Source organism: Arachis ipaensis, chromosome B7, assembly GCF_059453495.1.
Source record: "Arachis ipaensis isolate K30076 ecotype BB chromosome B7, ASM5945349v1, whole genome shotgun sequence".
Classification (NCBI taxonomy): domain Eukaryota; kingdom Viridiplantae; phylum Streptophyta; class Magnoliopsida; order Fabales; family Fabaceae; genus Arachis; species Arachis ipaensis.
The window spans coordinates 140,277,717-140,292,162 of record NC_142442.1 but is presented as its reverse complement, the minus strand read 5'-3'; the positions used below and the strand labels follow the sequence as shown (position 1 = coordinate 140,292,162).

At 37.0% G+C, this 14,446-nt stretch overlaps 1 non-coding gene across 1 annotated transcript; it reads left to right on the top strand.

Moving 5' to 3' along the window:
- Window positions 1–9,648: 9,648 nt before the first annotated feature.
- On the top strand, window positions 9,649–9,757 carry LOC148554339 (small nucleolar RNA R71). Its single transcript, XR_015893095.1, has one exon. It is a non-coding gene; the product is annotated as a small nucleolar RNA R71 (small nucleolar RNA).
- The last annotated feature ends 4,689 nt before the right edge of the window (window positions 9,758–14,446 follow it).

Genomic DNA, 14,446 nt, shown 5'->3' with positions numbered 1-14,446 from the left:
TCGGAATTAGAATACGAATTATATTATGAATTCTCTGACCTTTATTCTTCAGTTTAATCCTTGAACACAACGACTTCCTTGACTTCTCTTTTCTTTGGTGTTTTGCACCTTGAGCCTAGCCGTGATTTTAAATGTTTTATCTCAAGCTTCAGTTGACACAGAAATACCACAAGCACTTGATTGTGAAACTTTCTTTAAGTTCTGATTTTTTCTTTCAGTTACTCTCAGACAGTGGTGCTCAAAGCCTTTAGCATACTCTGCTAAATGCATTTGATCTCGACTCTAAATGTTCTGTCTCAAGGATTACTTGACACAAGAACACCACAAGCATATGACTAGAGAAACAACTCTTTGAGATTTTAATCATATCTGACATCCCTAATCATTGATGCTCAGAGCCTTGGACCTTGCTCTTATTTTTCTTTTGCTGTTTCTTTTGCTTCAGGGATTAAGCTTTCACTAATTTTAGAAAATTCATAATAGTTCTCTAAATTCCTGTTTCTTATACATCAACATCCCTTGATTCAAATTCAAATATGCACTGTTCATATCATGCATTCAAAATCACAGCTAATACCACCACATTTAAGTAAATAAGACTACTCTTTAATATAAACTCTATTTCTCATGCAATACATCTTTTCTTTTTCTTTTGAATTCAAGCTCAGTGAGCAATACATGAGACACTTTTCGGAATTAAAAATAAATAACAGAATAAAAATAGCAAATTAAACTAGAACCTAGAAATTGAAATAACAAAGGATCATGCAATAACTAAGACAAAACAGCAGAAAACAAGAACATAACATAGTAAGAACGGGAGGGAATATAGAATGAAAGGAACTCAACCACCTCAGTTATCCTAGTGGCCGTTTCATTCTTCAGGATGTGCTCCTTCGTGAAGATGATTCGTCTCCCTTTGGTGCCATTTAAATAAACAGAAAATCCACAAGTGACGCGACAACACCAAACTTAAAAGTTTGCTTGTTCTCAAGCAAAAAAGAACTGAAAACGGAGAGACATAAAAAAACATATGGAGGGATAAAAATAAATATTAATGCAAAAGATGCCGAAAATAATAAAAGGGCAAGAGAGCTAAAAATTATATATATATATATATATATATATATATATATATATATATATATATATATATATATAAGGGGGGAACGTAGATGTATATAAATATATAGGAAACGTTTCAAGTGCTCCAGGGTATTTTTCTAAAGTTTAGTATGCCAGGTATTATCATGTTTCAAGTTTTCGTTTGTCTTGGAGTGAGCATGAAATGACCCAAGTGACCCTTGAAATGTAAACGTAAATTACAGTAAAGAACAGCTTAAAAATTGTTGAATAGTCAGCTGGTTCATCCCTGTTCAAGAAGAGGAATTTTGTGATCGGAGACTGTCTGGCCGTCGTGCTACTGCTTAGATGCGCATTGGTGGTTGTTAGATTGCTAATGTCCGTTAGTATTGTTTGATTGTTTGATTTTGTCAAGGGATTCAATTGTGTCAAAGAGCTCCTTCTTGAGGCTCTCAATATCTCTTTTGCCTCTGCTGAAAAATCTTTGGAAGAAAACCGTTGTTCCTCTATTTTCCAGAATCAGATAGCGTGATGTAGGTACTAATACTTAAATTCTGGGGTGAAGATGAGAAAAGAGAATATGGTGGTGGCTTTGTTGTTGTTGTTGTGTGGGATTACGGGAATTAATTTTTATGTATTTGAAGAAAAGAGTAGGAGAGAGATCCTCAACCAAACATTATTAATTTTCAGACTTGGGTGCCCAAAAGATTCAGCACAACCATCATCCCCAAAATCAAAATAATAGATAGCCGCAGCCATTCTTGGAGCTTGCCGATCTGTTCAACAAGTAGCATTTGCCACACCTCCATTTGAGGAAGAGCTCCTTGTCAGATTTATTGGGATTAGGTATGGTGAGTTATGAGAAGGAGGAAGTTGGTGTATGTGAAGATGTGATATTCTCTGAATTTTTTATAGCTTTTATTATAATATATTTATTTATTTATTTAATATATAGTGTTGAATATAATGCGTGTGATGGTACGGGACATTATGGACATTTTAAACACCTCCTCACTCCACAACGGACGAACAGGTTACCAGTCCATCATGCACTAGTTGGGTTACAAATAAAGACGATAGTAGCAAAGAAGACAAAGTTAATGTAACTCATGATGATTTTCTTATTGTTGAGGAGTTTGAATATGTTAACCTTGTTGAAAATAGCACTAGTTGGGTGATTGATAGTGGTACTTCTATTTATGTTACATCTAGGAGGAATTTGTTTACCTCTTATACTCCTGCTGATTTTGGTGATGTGAAAATGACTCATCAAGGCGTTGCAAAATGTGCTGGTGTTGGACGGGTTTGCTTAGAAACCTCCAATAGTACTAAGTTGACTTTGAAGCATGTGAAGCATGTTCTAGATATTCAGTTGAACTTACTTTCTGTTGGTAAGTTGTGTGATGAAGACTTGGATAGCTCATTCTCCCGTGATAATTGGAAGCTCACCAAGGGTTCCATGGTTGTTGCTAGAGGTACTCGACACTTTACTCTTTATTTAACTCAAGCAAAGATTGTGAAAGATGTTGTTAATGCTGTTGAGTTTGTTGATGAAACTGATTTATGGCATAAGAGATTATGTCATATGAGTGAGAAGGGCATGAATATGTTATCCAAGAGGAATCTTTTATCTGGTTGCAATGTTGCTTTGCAAAAGTGCAACCATTGTTTTGCTGGAAAACAAAACAGGGTTTATTTTAAGAGCCATCCACCTTCAAGAAAGCCAGAGATACTTGACTTGGTGCATTCTGATGTATGTGGGCCGATGAAGACAATAACACTTAGAGGGTCTATCTATTTTGTAACCTTTATTGATGATCATTCTAGGAAATTATGGGTTTACACTTTGAAGACCAAATATCAAGTTTTGAATGTGTTCAAGCAATTTCAAGCTTCTGTTGAAAGAGAAACTGGAAAGAAGTTGAAATGCATTCGTACTGATAATGGTGGTGAGTACTCAGGTCTATTTGATGCTTATTGTAAAGAGCATGGTATAAGACATCAGAAGACTCCTCCGAAGACTCCTCAGTTGAATGGCTTGGCTGAAAGGATGAACAGAACACTGGTTGAAAGAGTTAGGTGCTTATTCTCACAGTCTGGATTGGTAAAATCCTTTTGGGGTGAAGCTTTGAGCACTGTTGTTCATGTCTTGAACCAGACACCATGTGTTCCCATGCAATTTGAAGTGCCAGAGAAAGTATGGTCAGGTAAAGATGTTTCTTATGATCATTTAAGAGTCTTTGGATGTAAAGCTTTTGTTCATATTCCCAAAGATGAGAGATCTAAGCTTGATGTAAAGACTAGGCAATGTATTTTTATTGGCTATGGCATAGATGAGTTTGGTTACAGGTTTTATGATCCTGTTAGCAAGAAGGTGATTCAGAGTAGAGATGTTGTCTTTGTTGAAGACCAAACATTGAAGGATATATTGATAATGCAAAGAAGCCAATGGTTCAGCCTAGTGATGATTTTTCTGACTTTGATATTACTCCCTCTATGCCTATGGTAGAAGATGGTAGAGTTGAAGCTCAAAATAATGAGCATGATACATGTGCATGTGAAGATGGAATAGTTGATCCGATACTTGATGAAGTTGGTGATGATGATCAAGATGAACAACCAGCTTTGAAAATTCCTACAAATGCACTCAGAAGGTCTACAAGAGAGAGGAAGCCTTCGTCAAGGTATTCTCCACATGAGTTTGTTTTGTTGACTGATGGGGGAGAACCTGAATGCTTTGGAGAGGCTGTTGAAGATGAAAGTAAAGCTCAATGGCTTGAAGCTATGCAAGAAGAATTGAAGTCATTGTTTGAGAATGATACCTACGAGTTGGTGAAGCTACCGAAAGGTATGCGAGTTTTGAATAACAAATGGGTATTCAGAATCAAGAATGAAGAACACAATTCTAAGCCTCGGTATAAGGCTACATTGGTTGTTAGAGGTTTTAGCCAGAGAAAAGGTGTTGATTATGAGGAGATCTTTTCTCCTGTTGTGAGGATGTCATCCATTCGTGCTGTACTTGGATTAGCAGCGTCTCTTGATTTGGAGATTGAGCAAATGGATGTGAAGATAGCTTTTCTTCATGGTGATTTAGATAAGGAGATCTACATGGAGCAACCGGAGGGCTTTACTGTTAAAGGAATGGAAGATTTTGTGTGCAAGCTTAAGAAGAGTCTTTATGGGTTAAAGCAAGCTCCAAGATAGTGGTACAAGAAGTTTGAATCTGTTATGGGGAAGCATGGTTACCATAAGACAACTTCAGATTATTGTGTATTTGTGCAAAAATTTTCTTATGATGATTTTATCATTCTTTTGTTTTATGTGGAGGATATTTTGATTGTGAGCAAGAATGCTTTGAGGATTAATGAGTTGAAGAAACAGTTGAGCAAGTTCTTTGCTATGAAGGACTTGGGTCCTGCCAAACAGATTTTGGGCATGACTATTACTCGTTATAGAGATTCCAAGAAGCTTTATTTGTCACATGAGAAGTACATAAAGAAGGTGCTTCAAAGATTTGGCATGAATGATGCCAAATGTGTTGCTAGTTCTTTTGCTCCTCATTTTAAGTTGAGTACCAAACAGTGTCCAACCACTGATGAGGAGAAACAAGCAATGGATGAAATTTCTTATGCCTCAACTGTTGAAAGCTTGATGTATGCTATGGTGTGTACTAGACCAGACATTGCTCATGCGGTTGGTACTGTGAGTCGTTTTCTCTCTAATCCAAGTAAAGAACATTGAGTTTTGGTGGTGAGAAACCTTTGCTAGTTGGCTTTACTGATGCAGACATGGCAGGAGATATTGATTCTCGAAAGTCTACTTCAGGTTATTTGGTCAAGTTTGCAGGGGGAGCTATTTCATGGCAGTCAAGGCTACAAAAGTGTGTTGCACTTTCTACCACAGAGGCAGAGTTTATTGCAGCAACTGAAGCATGTAAAGAGTTATTGTGGATGAAGAAGTTTCTTGCAGCACTTGGTTTCAAGTAAGACCGTTATGTGTTATTGTGTGATAGCCAAAGTGCTATTCATCTTGCCAGGAATTCTACTTTTCATCCAAGATCTAAACACATTGATGTTAGGTATCACTGGATACGGGATGTGTTAGATTCCAAGTTGTTGAAGTTTGAGAAAGTTCACACTGATGACAATGGTGCTGATATGATGACAAAAACATTGTCAATAGAAAAGTTTGAAACATGTTGTTTGATCGCCGGAATGGCGAGGGCCTCCACCTAGTCGAGAAGGGGGAGATTTGTTGGGTTTTTTTCTCTCCTTTGTGAGGCCCAAGCCCAACATTTTGAGGGTGTCTCTTTGCACCCATTGTGCCATAACCCTAATTCAGATTTTGGGGTCATTTGAGAAAAAGAGTGTAGCCACCAAAGAGAAAGAGAAGGGAAAACAGAATTCCTATTTTACCCAAAGCAGTAAATTTCAAATAGCAGTTTCTCATTTGTTCACAGTTGGATCGATTTGAAATTTAAACTGCATGTTTCTATCATCTTGTTTTTCATTCTGGTCGGTGGAAATGTTGATTGGAGATTCGCAGTGAGAGAAATTGGCTTCGCAAGAGAGAAATTAGGTTTTCCATTTTTACACAGAGCAGCAATCTTGGAATGGTAGTTTCTCATTATTTTACCGTTGGATCGACGTAAAATTTGGACTGTAGATTCTTCACAACTTGTTCTTTATTATGAACAACGGAGATTTTAATTGGAGGTCTGCAGAGGGATAAATTGGCTTCGACATCAGCTTTGTTTTTTTAGGTATATTTCATCTTCTTGCTTCTCATTTATGAGCTTTGGTGCTTTGATATTTTGGCTGGTTATATGCATATTTTTGTGCTTTGTTTCAGACTCTCTTGTACCTCATTTGATTATAGTGGAGCTATTTCATTGGTCTGGACGACCCATGATTTTTACCTCTCACATTGAGGGGGTTTTCCACATTAAATTCTCGGTGTGTTCTTGTTATTGCTTTACTTGCTATATTTGTTTATTATAGTTGCTGCCATATTGTGTTGTGAGTGCTTCCATATTATTCTTGTGTTAGATATTTGTGTTTTTTCCGATGCTAGGCTCTTTCACTACTTTGGTTCACTATCACATTATCCCTCTTTCTTTTTATCTCACCCCTTGTCTATTTTATATTAAGTCTCAATGGTTCACAGATATAACATACTGAACTTCCAGCACAGTAAAATGACTCATCAGAAACGCTTCCAAATATATATATATATATATATATATATATATATATATATATATATGGGAAATGGGTTATATACGTAGATAAATATATAGTAATAAATATATAGACTGGGAGGGGGTATAATATATATAGAGGGGGGATAATGTATATATACGTATATAAAAGGGGAGTAGTAACATAATTATATTGCGGATATAGACTAAAAAAGTAAAAAACTAGTATCTGCTACAACCTTCTTTTAAGCTTAAATCGAATAACCTGGGGGATCTCCCCCCTAATCTTAGATAGGTCGTCTGAGGGTTCGCCGCGGTTCATTGCATAGCTTTTCTCAATTCTGACACATAATTGTAATCAGGGTGAGCAGAGCGTTGTTCAGTATCCAGGTCATAGATCTGTAGGTAAGTCGGCCGCCCAACGAAAAGAAGGTATGGTTGTGCCTGAAGAAGGGCAGTCAAGCGGGTTGATCCTACTTCATCACCTCAGTCATCCAGATGAAATGAAGTAGACTATTCCGACTAAGGGAAAATCCCTAAGAAATGCTATATATATATAAGGGGGATAATGTATATATACGTATATAAAAGGGGAGTAGTAACAGAAATATATATATATATATATATATATATATATATATATATATATATATATATATGGGAGGGTTCAGGAGTGTATCTTGGTAATTAGTGGGGTGGATTTGTTTTCATTATAGGCCAAAAATTAGAAGCCAGCGCCAAACATGGATGCTAGCAAGTTCGGCGTAGCTGAAACCTTGTGTGTCGCTCCTCCTGGCGCCGACGCCCAAGTTCGGCGTCATCCCTACTATTTTTTTTTCACGCATCCCACGCTGAATTTGGGATTTTTCAAGTTCAACATGGGTTATGGGCTCAATTGCGCGCTATGTTACGTCGTTCTCCACACTGAATTTGGGATTTTCCAAGTTTGGCGTGGGCCTTCCAGAGCCTCACACCCAATTTGTACGCACACTTCTACGTCGCTTTCCACGCTGAACTTGGGAATCCCAAGTTCAGCGTGGACCTTCCAGAATCAAATTTTCTTTTTATACACATGCACGACACCGAACTTGGAAATCCCAAGTTCAGCGTCAACCTGACCGAATCAACCTTCTCCAGAGTGGGCAAAAATTTTTCTAAGTGTCTGATTCCTGTTCTAAAAAATTCTGCATGATCAAACACACATAAAACAAAGAAAAAACAGTAAAAACTAAATAAAAATCTAATAGATAATAAAACTAATGCAACGAAAAAATAACTAAGGATACGAAATTATCGGGTTGCCTCTCGACAAGCGCTTCTTTACCGTCTCTAGCTTGACGGTCAGCTCCTCTAAGGAGGAGGATCATAGGGGCTCAGCTCTTCCCCCCCACTGTGAACTTCTTTCCTGTGCTCCCATTGATCAACTCTATTTGCTCAAGAGACAGGATCCTGTTCACTGTATGAGGCAGGATTGGACATGTAGTGAATACCACCTTCATTCTTGGAGAGAAGTCTTCAGTGGAAATTTTTTTGTTTCTTCATCCCCTGGGTACTTTCTTCTTTTTGGAAACCTCCGCCTTGGTGGATGATGCATTTCCGACACCAAACTTAGGTTTGATGTCACGAGAAATTTTATTGATTGTTACCAAAGGATGTTTGAGCTACAAATTCTACTGTGCATCATCAGGGGGTTCTTGAAGGTTTGGATTAATAAGCTCAGTCTGCATGCACCTCTCTTCTTCACCTGCTGAATGTATATCTTTGAAGACATGAAAGACCAGTTACTCATTATGCACTCTAAGCAGTAATTCACCTTCTTCCACATCAATCAGAGCTCTTCCAGTGGCTAGGAATGGTCTTCCTAGAATTATAGTGGCATTCTCATCCTCCCCTGTGTCAAGAATCACAAAATCTGCTGGGAGGAAGAACTTACCCACTTTGACTAAGATATTCTCCACTAATCCATATGCAGGCTTTATAGATTTGTCTGCCATCTGTAATACTATTCTTGTGGGTTGTGCCTCTTGGATTTTCAACTTCTTCATCACAGACAAGGGCATTAAATTGATTCTTGCTCCCAGATCACATAACGCTTTCTCAAAGGTTGTGCTCCCAATGGTGCATGGAATTTGAAAGCTCCCTAGATCTGGCATCTTCCCTGGCAAGTTATTCTGAATGATGGCACTACATTCCTTAGTTAGGACCACTATCTCATATCCCTTTAAAGGCTTCTTCATTGACAACAACTCCTTCATCACAGAGAGGCATTTGCTCCAAAACCTCAGTAAAAGGAATATTGATTTGCAACTTTCTGAAGACTTCCAAGAACTTCGAAAACTGCTTGTCCTTGGTCTCCTTTTGAAGTCTCTAAGGATATGGCATTTTAGGCTTTTACTCAAGAGTCTTTGGCAATGTAGGATAAATGTCAAGAGAGTCAGGGAATGGGTTGTTCACACACTTTGGAGGGACGTGCTCTACTTCTTCCTTCTTCTCCTCTGGAGCTTCTTTTTCAACTGGCTCCTCATTAACTTGTGCTTCCGTACTTGCCACTTGTCCACTTATCAAGGTGATAGCCTTGCATTCCTCTCTTAGATTTGGAATTGTGTTACCAGGAAGGCTATTAGTGGTCTTCTGATCAATTTCATTAACTTTTGTGGCTAATTGACCTATCTGAATCTCCAAGTTCTTGATTGATGCTCTGGTTTCCTGTCTAAAACTTGCCAATATTGCTTCCAAATTATTTCTGATGGGGCTGAGAAGTTGCTTGTTGAGATGACTGAAACTGGTGGTTGTTAAAATTATTCTGTTGAAAACCACCCTGAAAATTATTATTAAAATTTTGTGGCTTTTGAGGTTGCTCTCTCCACCCAAAATTTGGGTGATTTCTCCACCTCTGATTGTAGGTCTTAGAATAGGGATCATTATTGGGATTTCTAGGAGCACTCCCCATGTAATTGACCTGTTTAGAAGAGGATTGAGCATAATCATAATTATCATTTTGTACAAAATTACCTTCATGTCATAAGGGACCTCTTGAGGTGCATTCTGAGTATTGATAGCTGAAACTTGCATCCCACTCAACTGTTGAGTAATTAAACTTATTTGCTGAGACAAAAGCTTATTCTGAGCAAGAAGAGCATTAACAACTTCCACTTCTAAGACACCTTTCCTCTGAGGAGCTTCAGAGTTAACAGGATTCCTGTTAGATGAATATAAATATTGATTGCTAGCAACCAATTCAATAAGCTCAATAGTCTCCTCCGGTGTCTTCTTCATGTGCAATAAACCACCTGCAGAATTATCTAAGTACATCTTGGACATTTCACCTAAGCCTTCATAAAAGATATCTAGTTGGGTCCATTTGGAAAATATGTCCGGAGGGCATTGCCTAGTGAGTAGCTTGTATCTCTCCCAAGCTTCATAAAGAGTCTCACCATTCTTCTGCCTAAAGGTCTGAACCTCCACCCTAAGCTTAGTCAGCTTCTTTGGTGGGAAAAATTTAGTAAGAAACCCAGTAACAACCTTGTCCCGAGTATCCAAACTCTCCTTGGGTTGAGAATCTAGTCACAGCTTTGCTCTGTCCTTCAAGGCGAATGGGAAGAGCATGAGTTTGTACACCTTAGGATTCACCCCATTAGTTTTCACAGTATCACAAATCTGCAGAAAATTAGAGATAAACTGATTGGGAATTTGGGATCTTTCGGAGGGAGTCCATGATATTGACAGTTTTGTTGCACCAAAGTGACTAGTTGTGGCTTCAGTTCAAAGTTGTTTGTAGCTATAGGAGGCACCACAATGCTTTTTCCATAAAGATCTGTAGTAGGAGCAGTGTATGAGCCAAGCACTCTTCTAGGTTGTTCATTCTCAATTAGATTTGCCATATTGGCATTAACAACATTATTATGATCCATAGTGGACTCTGCAGCCTTGTAAAGTCTTGCTTGTTATAAACGCCGCCTAAAAGTTCTTTCAGGCTTAGGATCAAAGTCTAACAGAGGTTCTTTGTCCCTGTTCCTGCTCATAAATAGACAGAAGACAAGAAAAGACAGGATTCTTTACGTCAGATTGCAAAGAATTCTCAGTGACGTAACTTGTGTAAGGGAATAAAATAAAAATACTAAATAATTAACCCTAGGAGTTTTTGAAAATTATAACTAAATTTAAGCTAAGAATTCGAAATATTTAAAGAAAAATTAAATAGGAAAATTAAAATAAAATTAACTAGGTAACACCAAACTTAATTTCAGAAATTAAGATAAAATAATAGTACTAAAAATTCGAAAATTGAGGAACAAAATTAAATAATATTAAAACTAAAATGCCTAATCTAAGCAATAAAAAAACTAATAGTTGTTAATCACAATCACTCCCCGGCAACAGCGCCAAAAACTTGGTGCGAAAATTATAACACACAAACTAACGGCAAGTGCACCGGGTCGTACCATGTAATACCTCGGGTGAGTGAGGGTCGATCCCACGAGGATTGATGGTCTAAGCAACAATGGTTGATTAAATTACTTAGTTAGACAAATAGAAAATGATGTTTGAAGGTTCAAAAGTATTAACAGTAATTCAGAATATCAGAAAGCAAGCAGTAAATTGATGTAAATAATATGGGAGAGATAGTTAAGGCTTCAGAGATATCTAATTTCTGGATTGACTTTTCTTACTAACTATTTTAATCATGCAAGATTTTATTCATGGCAAACTATATGTGACTAAACCCTAATTCCTTAGACCTTTTTAGTATCCTCTAAAATTCATCAACCGCCAATTCTTTGGTCACTTAATTTCAATTAGAGGGTGAACTTCAATTCTAGGTTATATGCCACAGAAATCCTAATTACCCAAATATAAGAGGATTATATGTCACGTATCCCGTTAAGTCCAGATAATTAGAAATTTAGGAGAGATTGTTTTCAAGCTGTTATTCAAGTAAAGAACTTTTCCAAGTTATACAATAACTCAATTAGAACAAGGGTCATACTTCCGTTCCACCCAAATTCATAAGATAAAGAACGAAAACAATTCTTGAAATATAAATCAGTACATGAATTAAAATAGAAAAATAATAGTATCAATCCATACAATAGACAGAGCTCCTAACCTTAACAGTGGAGGTTTAGTTACTCATAGTTCAGAGAGAAAACTAGGATTTGTAAAAACTGTAAAGTACGGAATGAGATGGAAGAGAAGAAAAGATCCTGAAGGGCTGATTCTTTTCCCTTTTATATCTAATCCTAATTAATGTAAAATATATTTCCTAAAAACTAAATAATATCTTTTCCTATTTAAAAGAATTTTAAAGCTTAATCAGAATAAATAATAATCTTTGCAGGCCTTCAAGTGGAGCATGGGGACCATGTGGGTTATTAGGATCCACGCTGAACTTGGAAATTCTCAAGTTCAACGTGGATGAGGCAGTATGTCCCTTTTGTGCATTTCTTGAGTCCATGCTGATCTTGGAAATTCTCAAGTTCAGCGTGGATGATATGTGATTCTTCCTTTGTGCGTGGACAAGGCCGAATTGGATTTCCCTGGAGGGTTGGTGCTGGCGCTGAACTTGAAAAATTTTAAAGTTCAGCGTGGAGTGGACAGCATCAATTCTTCATTCTCTCCATTCTCTAGCCTTGGCTTAAACTCCGTGAAATTCATCCAATATACGACTTGAAATAAACAGAATTGCACACAACTTAAAGTAACATTCATAGTGGCCGAAATGTATTAGATTCTGATTAAACTTAGCAATTCAAGTGCAAATTCACAAGGAAAAAATAAAGAAGATGCTCATGCATCAATTATTCATTGTATGAAAGCACATCTCAAGCAGTTTATTGTCACTTGAGAGTGCTCTCAATCCACTCTTCAATGGCCTCCCAGGAGTTAGCCACCAGCATTCCTTCAAATTGTCATATTCCAGCACCTTATAGTAATTCCTTATTGAGAAGGCATTCATTGTGTTCTCCCAACCAAGTTATCAATGTGGTCTTTGACATAAACCACATCTCCATCTTGATTGGTCTCAAATTGTCCTCCATGATGGAAAATAATTGTTATTCCATCATCCATCTGCAGTGCAAAACCAATGATAGTGACATCATTTATATTTTTAAATAACATGTCAATAGCGTTAATACTCTACAATCTAATTCTATACAACTGAACTAAACACTTCGAATTGGATTTATATTTTGTTCGAGATAGAGTAATAAAATTGAAGAGCTTGTAGGTATGACAAGAAACAGTTTAAAATAACTGTTTTTACTTATATAACAATGATAACAGTTTCTGTAATTTTGTACTATATATATCTTCACTTTTATGAGCTAAAAACAGAAAGCAAATAATATAAATACAATCTTCTTTAAGCTTGTTTTTCAAATTTCTTTTCTTGTCTATAGAAAAACAAAACAAAACATTTAAACAATGATTACCATTTTTAAGTTCAGGAATACAAAAAAAAAAAAAACCCTAACATATTTTAAATCCACAAACTAACAAAATCCTAAACCTAGATTGTAACATAAGCCAACACATAATGCAAATCCCAAACCAATAGTTAAACATAGAACAGAGTATAAATTTTTTTTTTACCTCATTTCTAACCTGTTCTTCGGCCTTTGTTGCTGCGCCGATGCTAGTTCTTCAACAACCTCTTCGAACATTTTGGGAGAGGATGAATGCCAATCGCAAATGATTTTTCTTTGTGAAAGTCATGAGAAAGGACCAAAAAGAAGACGAAGGTGAAAATGATCAAATATAGTTTGTTTTGATCATCACGGTGTAGACCAAATATTTTTAACCCCTCAGACTCCAAAACAACGTCACTTTTAGTGGAAATTGGGTGCGCTTTAAAATGATGTCGTTTTGATCATTCTGATGTGGCAACTTAATATGCTACATCAGCACTCCGTTAACGAAAATCACTACAAGGACAAACGTGAGTCACAATTCAATATTTGGGGGTCTCAATTGGGTAACTTCAAATTTTGGGATCGAAATTGAGGCTGAGGTGAAATTTCAGGGGCCAAAATGAGTTTTAACTCGTGTATATTCTTGGTCTGTGAAGATACGTTGTTAGGCGCTCTGTTCTTCTTTTTCCATTGAGGCCGAACCTAAACCTGTACTCGAGAGATAGCTGTCCATATACTAATAAGGGATGTATGAATTCTCGAGAAGAGAGGAGCCGTGGTGGTTCCTTCCGGACCGCCCAGATCCCACGAGTGAATAGAAAATTAGATCTACATTGGATCTCACCTGAATCGCGGGTGAGAAAAAGATTCAGTTTTTGCCCATTTTTTTCGAATTTTTTGCCGTACAGGAAATTCTAGGAGCCCAAACTATGTAATTGAATAAATCTTCCTCCATCTATTGCGGATCGAGGACTCTGATCAGTGCAATGGGATGTGTTTATTTATCTATCTCTTGACTTGAAATGGGAGCAGGTTTGAAAAAGGATTTTAGAGTATTTAGGGTGGGGCCATGAGGGTCTCTTAACGTCGGATAGCTATACTGATTCGGTATACTCGAAAGACACCTTGGGTACAATATTGACGATCTAACAAGGATGATTCTCAGTAAATTTCTACTTACAACTCTCATCTTTTAAGGAATCGATCCCCCTCCACTTAGTTTTACCCAAGTTTCATCCTGGTCATAGATAGATCGCCCAGGTTTGGGTCCATAAGCAGTGACAATTGCTAGCTCTCGAAGCATGTGTACGAATGAGGGTCGTGATCTTGCTCGTGAGGGTAATGAAATCATCCGTGAGGCGAGCAAATGGAGTCCTGAATTAGCTGCTGCTTGTGAAGTATGGAAGGCGATCAAATTTGAATTTCCAGCAATAGATACTTTGTAATCCGGTGATTACTATTCGTTCTAGATAATTGCAATTAAACTCAGTTCTTTTTTACTATACTTTTGTTTGGGGGTAATTAAAATTAAATCATAGAAAATTTGATTAATCTTGATTTGAATGATTGTATTTTTTTACTCTAATCTAATTAACATGTATGAAAGCTATAATTATAAACCATGATGAAATCTATGGAAGCATTGGTTTATACATTCCTCTTAGTCTCGACTTTAGGAATAATTTTTTTGTTATATTTTTTAGAGAACCCCTAAAGTTCCAACTAAAAAGACGAAATGATTTTTCATTAT